Here is a 16,002-nt window from a genome sequence, read left to right as displayed (position 1 = left end):
ACCACCTTCAACCTGAAGGTGGAGAGAAAATATGTCATCACCTGGCTTCTGTGACAGGGAGGAAGAGCTAGGGGGAAGAGGAAAGAGGGGGAACAGTCCCAGACTATCCCTAACCTAGCCTGCCTCAGAAACAAGGCCTCCTCTTCTGCTGTCTGGGTGGGTCAGCGGCTCTATAGGGTCTTCCATCATGACTGAGTGCTGTGTGCACGCCTGTCTTGGGGTCTTACCTATACTCTGAAGGACACACCTTGGTGTCTTTGAGTTTCACCAGTTCCATTGCTGTGCTCTGGCACAGGCCATCAAGGATAAACTTTTGACAGGGGTGAGCACTGCCCTGGAACATCAGTGCTTAAAGTCCAAAATCTGTTTCTCCTTCACAGCTCTGTGCTCAGTGGGTCTGTAGCTCTGGACCCTGCCTAGCATCTCTGCCGGGCCACAGTGAATTTCTCTTGCCTGGCCCCTCATCGTAAAGCACACTGCTCAGACTTAGTGATTTTAGTCCTTGGTGAGCAGATGCTTCCTTAGGCCATGGTCAGCTGCTGATTCTGAGTGATCTTGATTAGGAAATTTTCCTGGGAACTGGAAATAGCATAAGTGAGGTGGCTGCTGCCTCAGCTTTGCCTCTGATTTTCAAATTTTCTATAGAAGATAGTTCAGGAATCTTCACCTATTTTCCTTGGAGGAAAAAAGGAGGAAAAAAGTGACTGTCATTTCTTCTGATGTTTATGATTTACTCTATAAATAAGAAGCAAACAGGCATTGCTTTTGAATGCTTTTAGTGAATTTTTATTTACAGAGCCTCTGAGTCTTAGACATCTTACACATTGTAAAGAGATCAGAAAGGATGTGTAAGGCTCCTCAGTTGTCTTTCAAATGTGAACGTGTACTTTCTGGAATTTCATTGAACAAATCTTATGTAACTAACTAGACATTTTAAAACAAATGTACCTGTTTTATTTCTGTTCCTTAAAACTTGGCATTTTGTTATTGATCATGCCAGTGAAAGAGTAGGTAAGTTCTCTTATTTGGAATATAAAAAACTAGAGTGCCTTAATTTTGATTCCATAAATCCATAATTGGAAATCAATGCTTGGGAGGGGTTTTTATCCACTTTTGAAATGATCCCAGGAAACCCAGGAAGAGAGAGGCCAGGGAGAGAGGTGGGCAGAAACTTGAACTGATCACCTATAGGCATATGTGGCTCAGTCCCACTGAGAACCCTGTAAGGACTACACAGAGCACAGGTCGGAATATTTCTGTCAGGATCAAGGGTCCTAGTATTGACTGTGAATACCACCTCAGGGTTTGTTAATCTGTTCTTCACAAGATAAGATGTGTCTCTGCACCTGAGCCCCCTTAGATACTTGGAGAAATCTCTAAGATAGTAACTTAGATTCTGTAAATGCCACAATGTACGCCTACCCAGCACAACAATGAAAAAACCCTTAATTTTAACTGGCAAAAGATAGTAACTTAGAGGGAGGTGTCCTAATGGAATGGACAACAGTCCTCTGTAGCTGTGCTGATAACCAGGGAGCCGATAACACTGACCACGCCAGTGACTTTATGTGTCACTCTCCAGAAGGATGCCAATGCTCTCAGGACTTCTGAGTCCTAGAAAAGGGAAGTGACCTGTCTGACTGCAGTAGAACTGATTGGATTCCATGGCTGAAGACTGATGTAACCATCCTCATGGGCTGGTCTTTCCCTTCTTTTATCCCATGAGTTCTAACAAAACCTGTCCTGGTGAAGGACATCGCCTATGAAACAGGACTGAGTAGGGGAAAAATAGTATTTAAGCATCGTCCTGCCCCATTCACTGTAGTCTCTCAGCCTTGGTTGAGGTGTTTTTTTTTTGTTGTTTTTGTTTTTTTTCTTTTATTATTCATATGTGCATACAAGGCTTGGTTCATTTCTCCCCCCTGCCCCCACCCCCTCCCTCTCCCCCCCACCCCCTCCCTCTCCCCCCCACCCCCTCAATACCCAGCAGAAACTATTTTTCCCTTATTTCTAATTTTGTTGTAGAGAGAGTATAAGCAATAATAGGAAGGAACAAGGGTTTTTGCTGGTTGAGATAAGGATAGCTATACAGGGAGTTGACTCACATTGATTTCCTGTGCGTGGTATCTATACACAAATGGAATTTTATGCAGCCATGAAGAACAAAATGTTATCATTCGCTGGTAAATGGATGGAATTGGAGAACATCATTCTGAGTGAGGTTAGCCTGGCCCAAAAGACCAAAAATCGTATGTTCTCTCTCATATGTGGACATTAGGTCAAGGGCAAACACAACAATGGGATTGGACTATGAGCACATGATAAAAGCGAGAGCACACAAGGGGGATATGAGGACAGGTAAGACACCTAAGAAATTAGCTAGCATTTGTTGCCCTTAACGCAGAGAAACTAAAGCAGATACCTTAAAAGCAACTGAGGCCAAGAGGAAAAGGGGACCAGGAACTAGAGAAAAGGTGAGATCAAAAAGAATTAACCTAGAGGTGGTTTTTTGACACTGGTGACAGAATAAGAAAGGAATCTAATGCTACTGTGTTTTCACTTTGCTAGCAGGCATCTATGGGGGCTTTGTGTGCTCCTCATGTTCCCAACTCACCATGGTTCTCAAACCATTCCTGTCACCAAAATGAAGTGTAGGGCTTGCCAGGCTCCTCCAGGCAGAAGTGGGAGCCGGAGTTCTCTTCTATAGATTGGAAGCTGGTCTTGCTGTCCATGTTGGGGCCATTTGAGATGGGTCTCCTCCTGTGTGGAGGTGGTCTAGACAGTGGCTGCTATAATGGGAGCCTGGTAAATGTTCAGAGCCATTGGCTCTAAATGGGGGTAAAAGGGTAAATGCCCCAGTTCTTGGGCATCTGTGCTGACCTATCCAAGGTCCATGTAAAAATGCTACCTCCCAATCATCTTAGCCTTGGGATTAACAGTGACATTGAGACTTTCTCATCTGAATTGCCTAGAATAATTTGGATATGAAGAGAAATATATTTTAATACTTATGTAAGTCAGTGGCATTTCCCTTATATTTCATGGAGGAGTTATTTTGACCCTTCCCTGGGAACTCTGATTAAGAAAAATCTAAGGCAATAAAAATATTGCCATATCCTTGTAGCATGTTGATATATAGCAGTTGAAAAATCTGCAAATTTCTAAATTTGCAAAAGGCCAAATTGCCAGGAAACACTCCCCTTTCTTTTATAAGTTTTCATTACTGTTTTTCTGCTAGCAACCTTTCTGCTAGCAGATCTTGGCAGTCCTAACCCATGTGCCTGAGGGAACAGGCTCTTCTCAAACATAGTAGAAGCTGTGGCTGGGGGTATTTGTCTCTGATATTTCTCCCCACTGTATGGGTTTGTACCCCCATTATTGCTCCTGTTGGGTACACCCAGGCTTGCTATGATCGTTCACTGCCTGACATTCTTGTTCTATCTATATCAGGGTCATTGTCAAGGCAGAATATTCCAAGTGATCTTGGTGAGGGTTCTTACCACCTAACTATTGTGGGAGAGATGCACCCCATTTATGGCCAGCAGAGTTCCTCTGGATGTGGATCATTTGCATGTATTTATATGAGCCTGGGATAACTTTGTCTTTTCCCCAGGGTCCCACATCCGTGATTCTCAGCTCACAGGTGTTCATCTGTCTTCATGGGCTTCCTTTGCTGTGCTGAAGAGTTGAGGGTCAGGACCCAGGGATTCCATAATGTACAGGTCTGACCACCTGGTGGATCCTATCTCTGAATTAGAAGTGCTTTTACTCTTCAACCTTTGCTGCAGCTCCATGGGTGGCTGCCTGGAGGCTGAGACACTGGCATGCCATCTTTGCAAAGTCATATTGACTGTCATTGCTGGCTAGAGTTCATTGGAACTTCGAGGACATTTTCTCACAATGGAAACTCCTTACTTGATACCCTTCTGTGGTTTTAGAACAAAGTGTGTGGCCTTCTAGCCTCCTGATAGCAGTCACGTTGCAGGTGCCCTGTGACAGGAATCCTGATATGTTATTTTATCATTGGGCTACCATTTTGTGATGTCTACTGTCACAGCTGATCTCCATTTTGAATTTGATCTCAAGTCTTTACCTTGCAGTCCTTTTGCCTCAGGTTTGTATACAACTAAAAAGGCTAGGTTTTAGTGTTTCCTGACCATGAACATGTATGTGAATCTGGATCAACTAGATCTGGAATCCACACTAGCATTTGTGGAGACGGAACTTAGTTTTGGAGAATATTCATTTTGATGTCTAGAATAGATCTAGATCAAAATCTGCCTTGCAATTCATAAAATAACTTTATAGTTGTAGGAATATCTTATAAATACATGATATCAAAATTAACCTTGGGCTCCCTACTGCTGTTCCTTGGGATGACTGTTTAACTCAGACTATCCAAGGAGCTATTTCTCTGTGTGAGACCATGGCTATTTGAACCAAAGGTGAGGACCATGAATGGATCCTGAACCCAGTTACCTGAATGTCCTGCACCTTGTTCTACCTTGTACTTGGGGAACATATCAGGATAGGGATAGTTCTGTGATTGAAACAAGTTTATATTTTGTTTTCTTCAGCCACATTCTTTGTTTATCCTATATAGTTTTACTCTCTACTTCATGCTGAATATATTTGGTGTATAACTTCATAGTCTTACATTTTGTGGTTAATATTTGCACCTACATTCTTATGGCTATCAACACCATCCATCTTAATTCCTCCATCCCAATAGTCTTCATTGAGTATAGATTCAGGTTTCTTGAAGACTTTGCCTTTTACATGACTACTTGCTGTATCCTGGGATTCTTGCTGTGGCTATTCTATGTGAGCATACTTATTCATGTTTGGGCGCTCCTGAGAAGTACTTCCCTCTTTAATGCTGGTTCAAGTGACATCCATGTCAGATGAATGTTTCTATTCCTTGAAATTTCTTGGCCCTGATACAAATGATTTCCCAGATGGGTGTTGGACAGGGATCATAATGAACAACACTGTCCTTTTTCTTCTGGGTAACCAGGACCCATCTGGAACCAACTGATTCGTGGGCCCAAACACCTGAGCAAGAGACTTTCTGGAATGATGGGAATGAAGAGATAACTATTTTTCATGCCTTCTGAGCATTAGTCCCTTTCTGGCTTATTCTTGGAGGTTTCAAAACAATATCAGGAAATAAGAGCTTTCTGTTCTTACATATCTGTATCTTAAAGAATTTCATTCTGGCTCTACACTCTCATATGAGATAATTAAGCTAGTGACAATTCACTTTTTAAAAACTAAGGCCCCCAGTATTTGTTCTGGGCAAGTCTCTGAAAATAGGTGTTTTAACATCAGCATTATCCATTCTTTTGAAATACAAAGTACTTCAACTGGATTAAGGTTATAGATAATTTTTAAAAATACTATGTACATCCTGACTAATATATTACTTATAGGAAGTATTCCTATCTCATTGGCAAAGAAAACTAACCAAGTGTTAGAATAGATTTTTATCTGTTTGAAATGCTTAAAAGTTGACACATAGGTGTAACTATAGGTCAGCATTATCTTAGTGCCTAGTCCTTTCTTTCCCTTAGTGAAGCCTGCAGCAATTAGAGAACAAACACCAGAGTTCCTCAGTCAGCGGCAGCCCCAGGCATGAAGGTCACTCTCAACAGTCAGGTTCAGGCGTTTCATCACAAGGTGCTGGAGGAGGTTGTTGGACCCCTTGCAAGATAGTTCCCGATGCAGTGGCAAGCGTACAAGAGAGCAGCTGAGATGAGAACAACCTCCAGAAATCCTGCTGAGGAAATGTCCCTTTCTCTATAATGCTTGTGTCACCCCTGCTGGGAGTGGCCATGTGCTGCCCTTCTGGTGTTTAAGGAACTCCTTGGGATTATGTTATCTGGCTGAGTTCCACATCCAACCTGACTAATTCTTCCAGGAGCTTTGTTGTCTTTCCATCCATCTAACGGTGGATGATGGATGGATGGATCATTTTTCTTGGACTGGGAGCTGCATTTCCTCTAGTGCTGTAGGAAGCCATTTCAGAAGCTTAGTCTATGAGTGAGGCAGGCTCTCATGGAGAGGAGAGCTCTTGGCACATCTGCTGGGCATCAGGCAGTATTTGCATGCAACTATGATGAATAGCAGCCGAGGTGCAATTGCTGTTCATGTTTTCATTGTGGCTAAAGTGCAGTCCTACCTAGGAATTCTGCAGCCCAGATCCCACTCAGCGACAGCCCTGCAGAGCAGGTAGGATAGTCCTTGCCTCCTCTGCAGTGGATGTTTGCAGTAGGGAGTACCAGGTCGCTGATCACTCAGCTCAGCACCTGAACCAAGACCAACTAGCTAAGCAGGACATACCATAAAACATACTTTTACCTTGTCACTTTAATGCTAGTGCTTTTTGTCACCCATGATTGTATTTTTAACTCCCTTCAATATTGAAGGGACATTGCCTTATTGCTTTTCTCTCACTAGGAAACTTTACTATGTAGCATTTGGATAATGCTATATCTTTACATGAGGATTGATGGCTATAAGGAGCTGTATATTCCTAAAATCTTCTTTAGTAAGAAATAGTCTACAACGCTCATTCTCCTCCAGCGTGAAGGATTAGAGTTGATTGACAGAGATTTGTGGGGCAAATCTCCCCTATTTTAAGAGGCAAAAGATTTTATGCAATATGAAGAGAAACTATTACCGGGCTTGAGTGGCTTAAGACACAATCCCTTAGGAAGGGGCTAGGGTGGCTGGCAGGTAGGTTTACTTAATACAACCTTATCACATAGCAAGGGGTATTCTGACCATGTGCCTATGCTAAGTTTTAGGCCTTTAATTGTACATATGAAATGCAACCAATATTCATAAAGTCCTAAGTAAGAGGACTTGGCCTGGATGGTCAAATGGGGGCAGGCTTCCTTTAACAAACAAGTCAGGCTCAGACGCACCTCTTTGTACTCTATCTTGCAAAGATACTCAACATTGCCAGGGATTTACAATTTACAGAGGATTTATTGCTCTAGAGATGGCTCAGGGTTGAGTTATTCTCCCTATTTACTAGCCTGTCTCAAAACCAAAGTGCTCCTCTACCTTATATAAGCCAACAACTCTCCAAGGGAACAGAGATCAGGGTCATGTACCTTGTCCTCACTTGAAACTAACTTTAAGCAAGGGCATCAATATGGGAGTGTTCAAAAGAATGGAGGACAAAAGTATCTTGTTCTGGAGTAGATTTCTCCTTGAGCAACCCTCTGTCTCCTTTTCCTTGTGTTCCTGATCACAGAGATGTGGAGGAAACTGACATAGCCAGATGCCTAGTAGGAGCCAGGGTCCCTGTGATTCTGTCCTGGGAAACTCATTTCAAAGGTATTGGAGACTCCATGTCATTGGAGGAAAAAAGAATATACATCTGGGTTTCAGATAATCACTGCCTTCTGGTGCACAGTCAGAAGGGTTCCACCTCTCAAGGTAGCTCTGTTGACTATCAGCCTGGTGTGAACTGGTATGAGCTGCTCACTGCCCAGCTCAGCACAAGGGCTTCCATTGTACCTCAGTTTCACTGAAGGCAAAGTAATGAGAGTTCAACATGGTGCTCTGTGACCAGAAAATTCCTCGGAAGTGGCAAATCCTTTCATCTTGAAGTCGGAGGTTTTGTTAAAAGCTTCAGAACAGATTATAAATAAGAAAGTACTTCCTATTCCTGGTCTCTTCCGCTTGCTCAAAAGCAGAGCTGTAAGACTTAAGCCTGCTTCCCTGTCAGGTACAACCACAGTATTCCATGCTAGCGTTGTCTCTATGTTCTGCCTGCAGAACTTTTTTGGGGGCCGTATTTGTCATAGCATGGTCTTCAAAATTTACCACCCAGGGAAGGCGGCACATTCTGAGAATTCATTCCTGGCATTTTCTCTTCAACTGCTAGGGTCTAGGCATCATTTTGATAAAGGACATTTGTAAGATTGCATTTTTTTCAAACCCTGAAGACCAAACTTAGAGTATTTCAAGAAGGTGATGAGGATGCTGACCTATACATGGCTCCAGAAAGCCAGGTAAAGTGGCACCAAGACATATCAGTTCTTTCTCTAAAGATTTATTAGTATATAATAGTACAGGTGTGGACATTGTCATGCTTATGTGATTACAATATACAGAAGATCAATTCTTGATAACCATTTCCTTCTCAGAATTGCTCATCTCAGGGTAGTACCTTGTCCTAGTCTTGTAAACCCTTGCTGAATACACTGGGAATTCTTCCTCTCTTGTACAGAGTCTTCTAGATTTGTGCTTCCTTCTTCCTTAGTAGGCTTTCCCAGGAAGTAACCCCTGATACTGCATCTGGGGAACTGCCTCAAAAGCACCACATTTTCCTGGGAGGGGATTGTGTGAGCAGGACGCTCATGGTTTGTGTAAATAAAGTCTTCCTTGCCCAAGAGTAGGACCTGGACCCCCTTACAAACTGGAAAGTCTGCATACCCTCGAGCTTGAGAACATGTTTCAGAGACTCACCTGTGCTTGGGGATGTATGTGAGAAGGTGAGCCTGCTGCAGAACTGTGCTGACCTTCAAGTTTGGGTATTTAGGGACTTGCGGGTGAGGCTGCTTTTGTATTTCACCCTGAGCTTTTCTTCAAATTGTAAAAGGACGAGGGAAGAAATGTCAATTCCTGCAAGATGAAGTAGCCCTGTATATTGCATGCTTAAAATTACATAAAATGCCTGCTTTATCTTGAAAGTCAGTATAGTGTGGCAATTTGATTCAAATGTAAAAGATGTCAAACACTACACAACATAAGAGAAAGTATATCAAACTCCTTATAGTTACCTCAAAAGTATGAACTTGGAGTGCAGGAATAAGAGCCTATGCTTTTACTGAGTGACTCTCTGTATTGCTTAAATTTTCATAAGCTGCTTACAATGTTTGTAATTATTATATATTGTCGAATATAACAGTTTTACATTATTTAAGGAATATATTTGGTCTTGTAGACCTGCCATGCTTTCTCACAAACACACCAAGAGTCCAGTGCTATTTGGGGAGATTTTATTAGTCCTAGAACTGGCTCTGCTACATGAGTGGTGCCACCTACTGGTGAGAAGACACAGACTGTGTAGCTGTTGGCAAGGCTGGCATGACCTCTTCAGACTCTGTGCTCTAGAAATGATTCTACTTCCTAAAGCTTACAGTCACAAAACTAGTTTCGACATTGGAAAAATCCCGGGCACCAGGCTTTAACTCTAGGCTCAGATTGACACATGGCATTTTGATGCTCATCTGGGTTCCTTAGATCTTATTGGATGCCTTCCCCCTCCAGGTGATTGTGTCAGGATGTTATGGGGTCTCAGAAAGCCGCTGCAGCTTACATAGGTAAGGGAGGGTCCTGCACACCTGTTCCAGTACAGGAGCCTCCTGGATTCTTAGTGATGGCTCCATTGGAAGCCCCTGTTTGGATGGGAAGCCTGAGGTGGCTCCATGCCCCTCAGATGGATGAGGCCAGGCTAATGTTGGGTGCCCTTCACTGAGAGTGTGTGTGTACAGCTGGATGTGGGAGGACATGTGGCTGCTGTCTTGGTAGGGTACGTAGTTCAGAGCTCTGTTAGCAGCCCATAGACCTGCCATACGAGGCTGTTGCATGTTCTTGTACTTTCTGGGGATCTTGCATCTAAACGGGAGATAGTGTGTTAGGCAGAGGCTATGGGAGCCACTATCTCTGAAGTGCACATTGCTCTGAAGCAGGGCTTGGCACCTGCTGTCATTTGGGAGTTGACTGAATCTTGTACCTATTGGTCTTGTCCTTCAAAACCTAGCCAGCTTTTTGCAGGGCACTAGGAACTGGAAGGTCATGGGCTATACCACTGGTGGACCCTGATGCCATACCAGAAAAGATCGTGTTCTTGAAACCTCCTAAAATCATTTTCTGTGTAGACTCTGGACAGTTGCCTCAGGGCTTCTATGTGGATAATTGTGGGATGACCATGGCTGTTGCTCCTTAAAACCCAGCCCCATTTCCTACAGCCATGTGTCATGTCATCTTCCTTTGTAGACTTCTCAAGCAAAGACTACTGGAATTGGGACCTGGGTTGCTCTGCAGACTCCTGAATTTAGAATCTGACTTCAATAAAGTACTGTGTTTAGAAGTGAACTCGGCACAGAGTGGGAACTGACTGGGGATTGTGACATAGTAAAATGAAAACCCAGTGAGGGATACAGAAATGACCTGGTAGTCTGGAGCTGATTGCAGCTGGTCTTGGTGTGGACATGGTTTACATGTAGAATGCCTAACAGATGTCCCTCTGTATGGGAAAGATTCTGATTGTCTGTTACCCCACCTCTGAGGCAGCATTTAGCTCTCTGAAGACATATGGCTCAGTATGAAAGATATCCAGAGAGTCATGATCTATTGTAGGGCAATAGCCTTGCCAGAGAATGCCAAGTCATCTGAGAATCTTTCAGTTGAAGATCGATGGGCTTAGTCCCTCCAGCAACAAGGAACTCCCTAGACCTTCTTGCTGTGGGGAAGGCACTTACGATCTTGTGATAAGGTTTTGTAAACATCACTGTCTCCAGGTCATACAGGTTTCCACCTCAGGGCCCTTTGTTTGCTAGGCAAGCACCATAACACTTGAGCATGCCTCCAGTTCCAACATGGTCCCATCTGTACCTCACAATGCCTGTTAGAATTAAGTACCTTTCAGAACAATGAACTCACTGTATTCAAAGAATTTGTCTTTTAAATTCTAATGCACTCACCTAATTTTGTAGCAGAGAGCATTGTTTAAAGATCTAAAAATAGATCTGTCTAATGTCAAATCTACCTTGCCTGTCTTGAGCTGTTCAAAGTTAAATATTGAAGTGTTTTGAACTGTCAGTCATCAATTTGGCAGTAGAGGGTGGTAGGGACTAAGGTTTCCACATATATGGATATTTAAACATACATTAAACACCATATGGATAAAAGCACATGTTAGTAATTTCTATAAAATATCCTCACATATCAAACTATGCATTCCAATAAGGATATTTTTGACAGCCGTTATTTTCAAAATAGCTCATGGAGCTATTCCACTGTCTACTGCTGCTGCCCCTGATGCTGTCCCTATCTCCATAGGATGAACCGTCCAAGCAGGGCAGTGTCCATAGGTATTTAATGCCTTAAAGGGCTACACTTCTCTCTGCTGTATTTTTGGAACATAAGAGGGAGGGGGAAGTTCCACAGATATTGCAATCACTCCACCCTGTTATTTTGGCCTTTTCTTCTCCAGGCATCAGGGAGCTCCTCTTTGGTCTTCAGCCCCATTCATCCTATTATTCCATGTATTTTTGCACAGTACTATGCTTTTCCCTGAATATTTCATTGTTTTATGACTACAGCCTTCATTTGGTTATGATTTCATATCCTCCATTTGGCTAATATTATGTGCCGTGGCGAGGGTCCTTGCCTTCACAGGCCAGGGAACTGGCTCGTGAGGCAGCTGAATGATGGGCCAAAGCCGGTGTATAAACTAGGATTTATTAGAGAGAAAGGAAAGGCTACAGCTAGGGGAAGGAAAGGGCAGTGGAGCCTGGAAGCCGGTAACTCGCTGCACAGGTGAAGACTGGGGCTTTTTATGGGCGCTTTAACTCTGGGTTGGGGCATCGGTTAGGTGGGTTTTTTCTATTGGCCACGTATTTGCACGTGGGCTCTTAGATGAGCTGGTCTGTTTGCCCCTTATTGTGGGGGAGGGGAACATTGAGAGCATTTTGTTTATCAGCCCTGTGGCAGATTTGTGAGACCCTGTGTCTCCTCTTCGGGGTGCAGGAATGCAGACTTATAACTCCTCCTCAGGGTGCAGAGCTCATGGTGCTCTCCATGGGGGATGGGATACTCACTCATCTGCCTTAGGTTCCCAGACCCAACAATATCAGCTCTATATCTTTGAGGAAACTAATGTGCCTTAACTTCTTGACCTTATTTTAATCTTTTTGAACACAATTGCAGTTTCTTTTGTAATTGTTAGGAAAAACGCTGCTCACAAAGAAAGCTCACGAGAAAAGTCTCACATCCATAGAGCAAAGTTTAATGGCAGGCCTGTTACTGCCAGGCTGGTCAGGGAGAAGATGGCGCAGCAGCTTTTCTCTGCAGATCTGGCCTTAAGTAGCATTTGGGAGAAAGCAAAGGCTAGAGGCAGGCAAAGGGAGGTGGCAGGAGATAAGGGACAGTGTGCTTTGTTCTGAAAGGGATGAGACCAGCTGCGGCTCAGGCTGCAGAATGGTGGCAAGGGGCAGTTCTTATCAGTAACTTTTTAAAGCACCTGACAGGTGTATTACTTTGCTTAAGAAACTTTAAGCAGTAGTGTCCCGTAGGTAGCTCTGCTCTCTCCTTTGGCTTCTCACAGTAGCTATCTTGACTGTACATATATTGGCCAAGAGGCTCTATTAAGAAATTTTTGGTTCTGCTACTGTCTAGGCATGTGGGGTTTTTTTTCTCTGCCAGGTAAAGAATTAAGAGGTAGGAAAAGTGAGAGTTTAGCAAATCCTTATTGGGGAACAGAATGTGAAAGGTCTCTACTGGGGAGATAGAATGAAAGTGGAGATCTCCAAAGAGGAGGGGAAGCAGAAATCAGTAGTCCACTGACATCCTCCAGATTTCCCTCTTTAAAGATTCTCTCTCCTCCCCCAGGTGGTGTGGGATATATTCTCCATTTCAGTTTGCTTGGGCTTCCATCACCCTCTGTCCACATCATCTCTCCTTGTCCCTGACTGGATCCCCTCCCTATTAGCACTGCACAGAAGTACAGGGGTCCTCTCACTACCAGGGCATGCTAGGAAGAAGCCCTTGCTTTGATGGCACATGTCAGCCACATGGAGTCTGCCACCTTTCCCTATCTGTTTGTATGCCACTATGTATTCCTCAGGGTCATAGGAGATACTTGCAAAAGGTAAGATTGTGGTATGCCAGGCAGAGTATTCAACAGCCATCAGGGGGAGTTTATCCAGGACACATCAGTTAAAGGAACCAGTGGGTGAGGGGCGTTGGGACCCCTAGTATATAATAGAGAATTTGGGGGAATAAAATTAAGTTGAAACCACGCAGGTAGGTGGGCTGCAGTAAGCTTCTTGAAGCAAATCCAACAGTCTGAGAATAGAAAATTTGCATATGTGAGGGCTCAAGTAAGGTTAAGGAAAGAATTTGAGTACCAGAGATGGGTTTCCCCCTCTGGTACTTGCTCAGAAGCAAGGAGGGAAGGAAAAATATCCACATCACTTATTAGAGCTTGTCACAAGCAGGCAATGGTGTAAAGTTGACCGTCAGTCAGGCGCTAAATAAATTAACTTAGGCAGGAACTAAGTTGCTCATACACACACTTTATTGCAGGGAGTTACAACCTCCTTGGAATAGGCCTTGGGATAGGCCTCAGCCTCCCCCAAGCTGTGCTCACCTTGCTATCTGATCTTAGTTGCCAGCAGCTGGCTCCAAACCAGTCCTGGCTAGTTCCCAATCTCCATACACCTCCAGGACACCCAGGGAATCCAACGGGCCGTGGGGAGTGTCTAGTAGCTAGCTCTCAACCGACGTGATGTGTGTTGCCCATCGCGAGGAAGTGGTGATGGTCTCGTGGAGAGCAGAGTTAAGTATTCATAATGGAGCGGTTTATCTGAGTCAGCTTAGGGTTAGCTGATCTGCATCTTGGCATCAGTTTAGGGTTGGCTGATTTGCATATCAGGCACCATATGGTCTGTGTTTACAACATAGGGCTTCCAAGTGCACACCATATTTCCGTATAGGTTTTACATTGTATTATATGTTCTTATCTATATGTTTAATGCACAGCAAACGTAATACTGATAACAGAGCTGGAACCTGCTCTTTAGAGTCTTTGAAGATGAGCTCATTGAAGGGTTAGTCATAGAGGAGACCAAAAAATAGGGCAGACATAGAATAAAAAGAGAAGCAGAGGAGTTTCTCTGGAACAGTCCAGTTAGAGGGGGCTACAGAATGTAGTCCCACACCGAAAATAGTTATGACTGTTACACTTACACCAAAGGCCCAAATAAGTCCAGGTATCACTTACCTGGAGAAGTAGGTGTCTGGTTCCTGAAAAGTAGCTTGAGTCCCTTGGTAAGTTCACAGGAGAAAGCATGGTCAAGTCTGGTGTCGGCTGTCCGATGGGGCCTCCTTTGCATTTCAGCACTTTATTGTGGAATGGTAAATGTCTTATCTACTCCGCGCTGCTGTTGGAGTAGATAAAATGACTGGGAATGGGCCTTCCCAAGGGGAGGGTGGTTAAGTTTCTGCCAAGGTCTGGAGATTTAATTAAGACTAGGTCTCCTGGGCAAAAGAGAATGGGTCCATTTGTTTCCTGGGAATTTGTCTGATTTCAGACAAAACTTGTTGGAATTTTTGAGTTGGGTAATATGGAGCGAAATTGAGCTGTGGATGGAGAAGGATGTCCTTAGTAAGAAATGGTCTGCCATATAGAGACTTTTTTTTTTATTCATATGTGCATACACTGCTTGGGTCATTTCTCCCCCCTCCCCCCACTCTCTCCCTTACCACCCACCCTGCCCCCTTCCCCTCCCCCCCTTCAATACCTGGCAGAAACTATTTTGCCCTTATTTCTAATTTTGTTGTAGAGAGAGTATAAGCAATAATAGGAAGGAACAAGGGTTTTTGCTAGTTGAGATAATGAGTCAACTCCCTGTATAGCTATCCTTAATTTCCTGTGCATGTGTGTTACTTTCTAGGTTAATTCTTTTTGATCTAACCTTTTCTCTAGTTCCTGGTCCCCTTCTCCTATTGGCCTTAGTTGCTTTTAAGGTATCTGCTTTAGTTTCTCTGCATTGAGGGCAACAAATGCTAGCTAATTTTTTAGGTGTCTTACCTATCCTCACCCCTTCCTTGTGTGCTCTCGCTTTTATCTTGTGATCAAAGTTCAGTCCCCTTGTTGTGTTTGCCCTTGATCTAATGTCTGCATATGAGGGAGAACATACAATGTTTGGTCTTCTGGGCCAGGCTAACCTCACTCAGAATGATGTTCTCCAATTCCATCCATTTACCAGAGAATGATACCATTTCGTTCTTCATGGCTGCCTAAAATTCCATTGTGTATAGATACCACATTTTCTTGATCCATTCGTCAGGAGTGGGGCATCTTGGCTATTTCCATAATTTGGCTATTGTGAATAGTGCTGCAATAAACATGGGTGTGCAGGTGTCTCTGGAGTAACCTGTGTCACAGTCTTGGGTATATCCCCAAGAGTGGTATTGCTGGATCACCATATAGAGACTTGAAGAGAGTCAGGCCCTACTTCCCAGAGGTATTTCTAAGTCTGAGGAGGTGATGGTCAAGAGTTTAGTTCAGGCAGACTAGGTTTTCTGGATGAGTTTGGCTGGCTCTCTCTTCAAGAGCTCATTGACTTTTTTTTTTTCCTACTTTACCAGAAGACTGTGGCTGCCAAGCAGAGTGGAAGTGGTAATCCATCCCCAAGGCTTGCTAGAGCTTCTGGTTCACTCTGGATTTAATGGTGGGACTGTTACCACCCTGGAAACTTTTAGGAGGGCCAAATTGGGAATGATTTTAGCTATTACGACTCTATTTTTTAGCCTTTTTAGTTCTGCCTCTACCCATCCCATAAACGTGTCCACTAGCACTAACAGTTTTGAGTTGGGGTCCCCTGGCACATGGGGCCTCACCAGGATAAGTCCCTTGCCTCTGGTGATTTTTAAAACCTTTCTCTGAAGGGCTCTAGGAAACAATAGATTACCCTTGGGGGAGATCCACCAAAGCCTCTATGATCCAGATGGCCACCTTAAATTCAGGCTTTTTGGGCTTCCTCTGGCTGGTAATGGGGCCTCACTAGGGAAATTGGGGATCCGTCCTATAGAAGATGACTGGCCGGGAATTCCATTGCTGCCTCTTTGTCTCATCAGCGGCTCAGTTTTATCTGAATATAGTATCATCTCCCTTTTGGTGGCTAGGGCAATGAATTACTGACACTTGTTTAGGCAGTAAAACATCATAGGAGGGCAAGGATCTCCCGTTCCTTC

Source organism: Castor canadensis, chromosome 9 (genome assembly GCF_047511655.1).
Source record: "Castor canadensis chromosome 9, mCasCan1.hap1v2, whole genome shotgun sequence".
NCBI classification, from domain to species: domain Eukaryota; kingdom Metazoa; phylum Chordata; class Mammalia; order Rodentia; family Castoridae; genus Castor; species Castor canadensis.
This window is presented reverse-complemented; position numbering follows the sequence as displayed.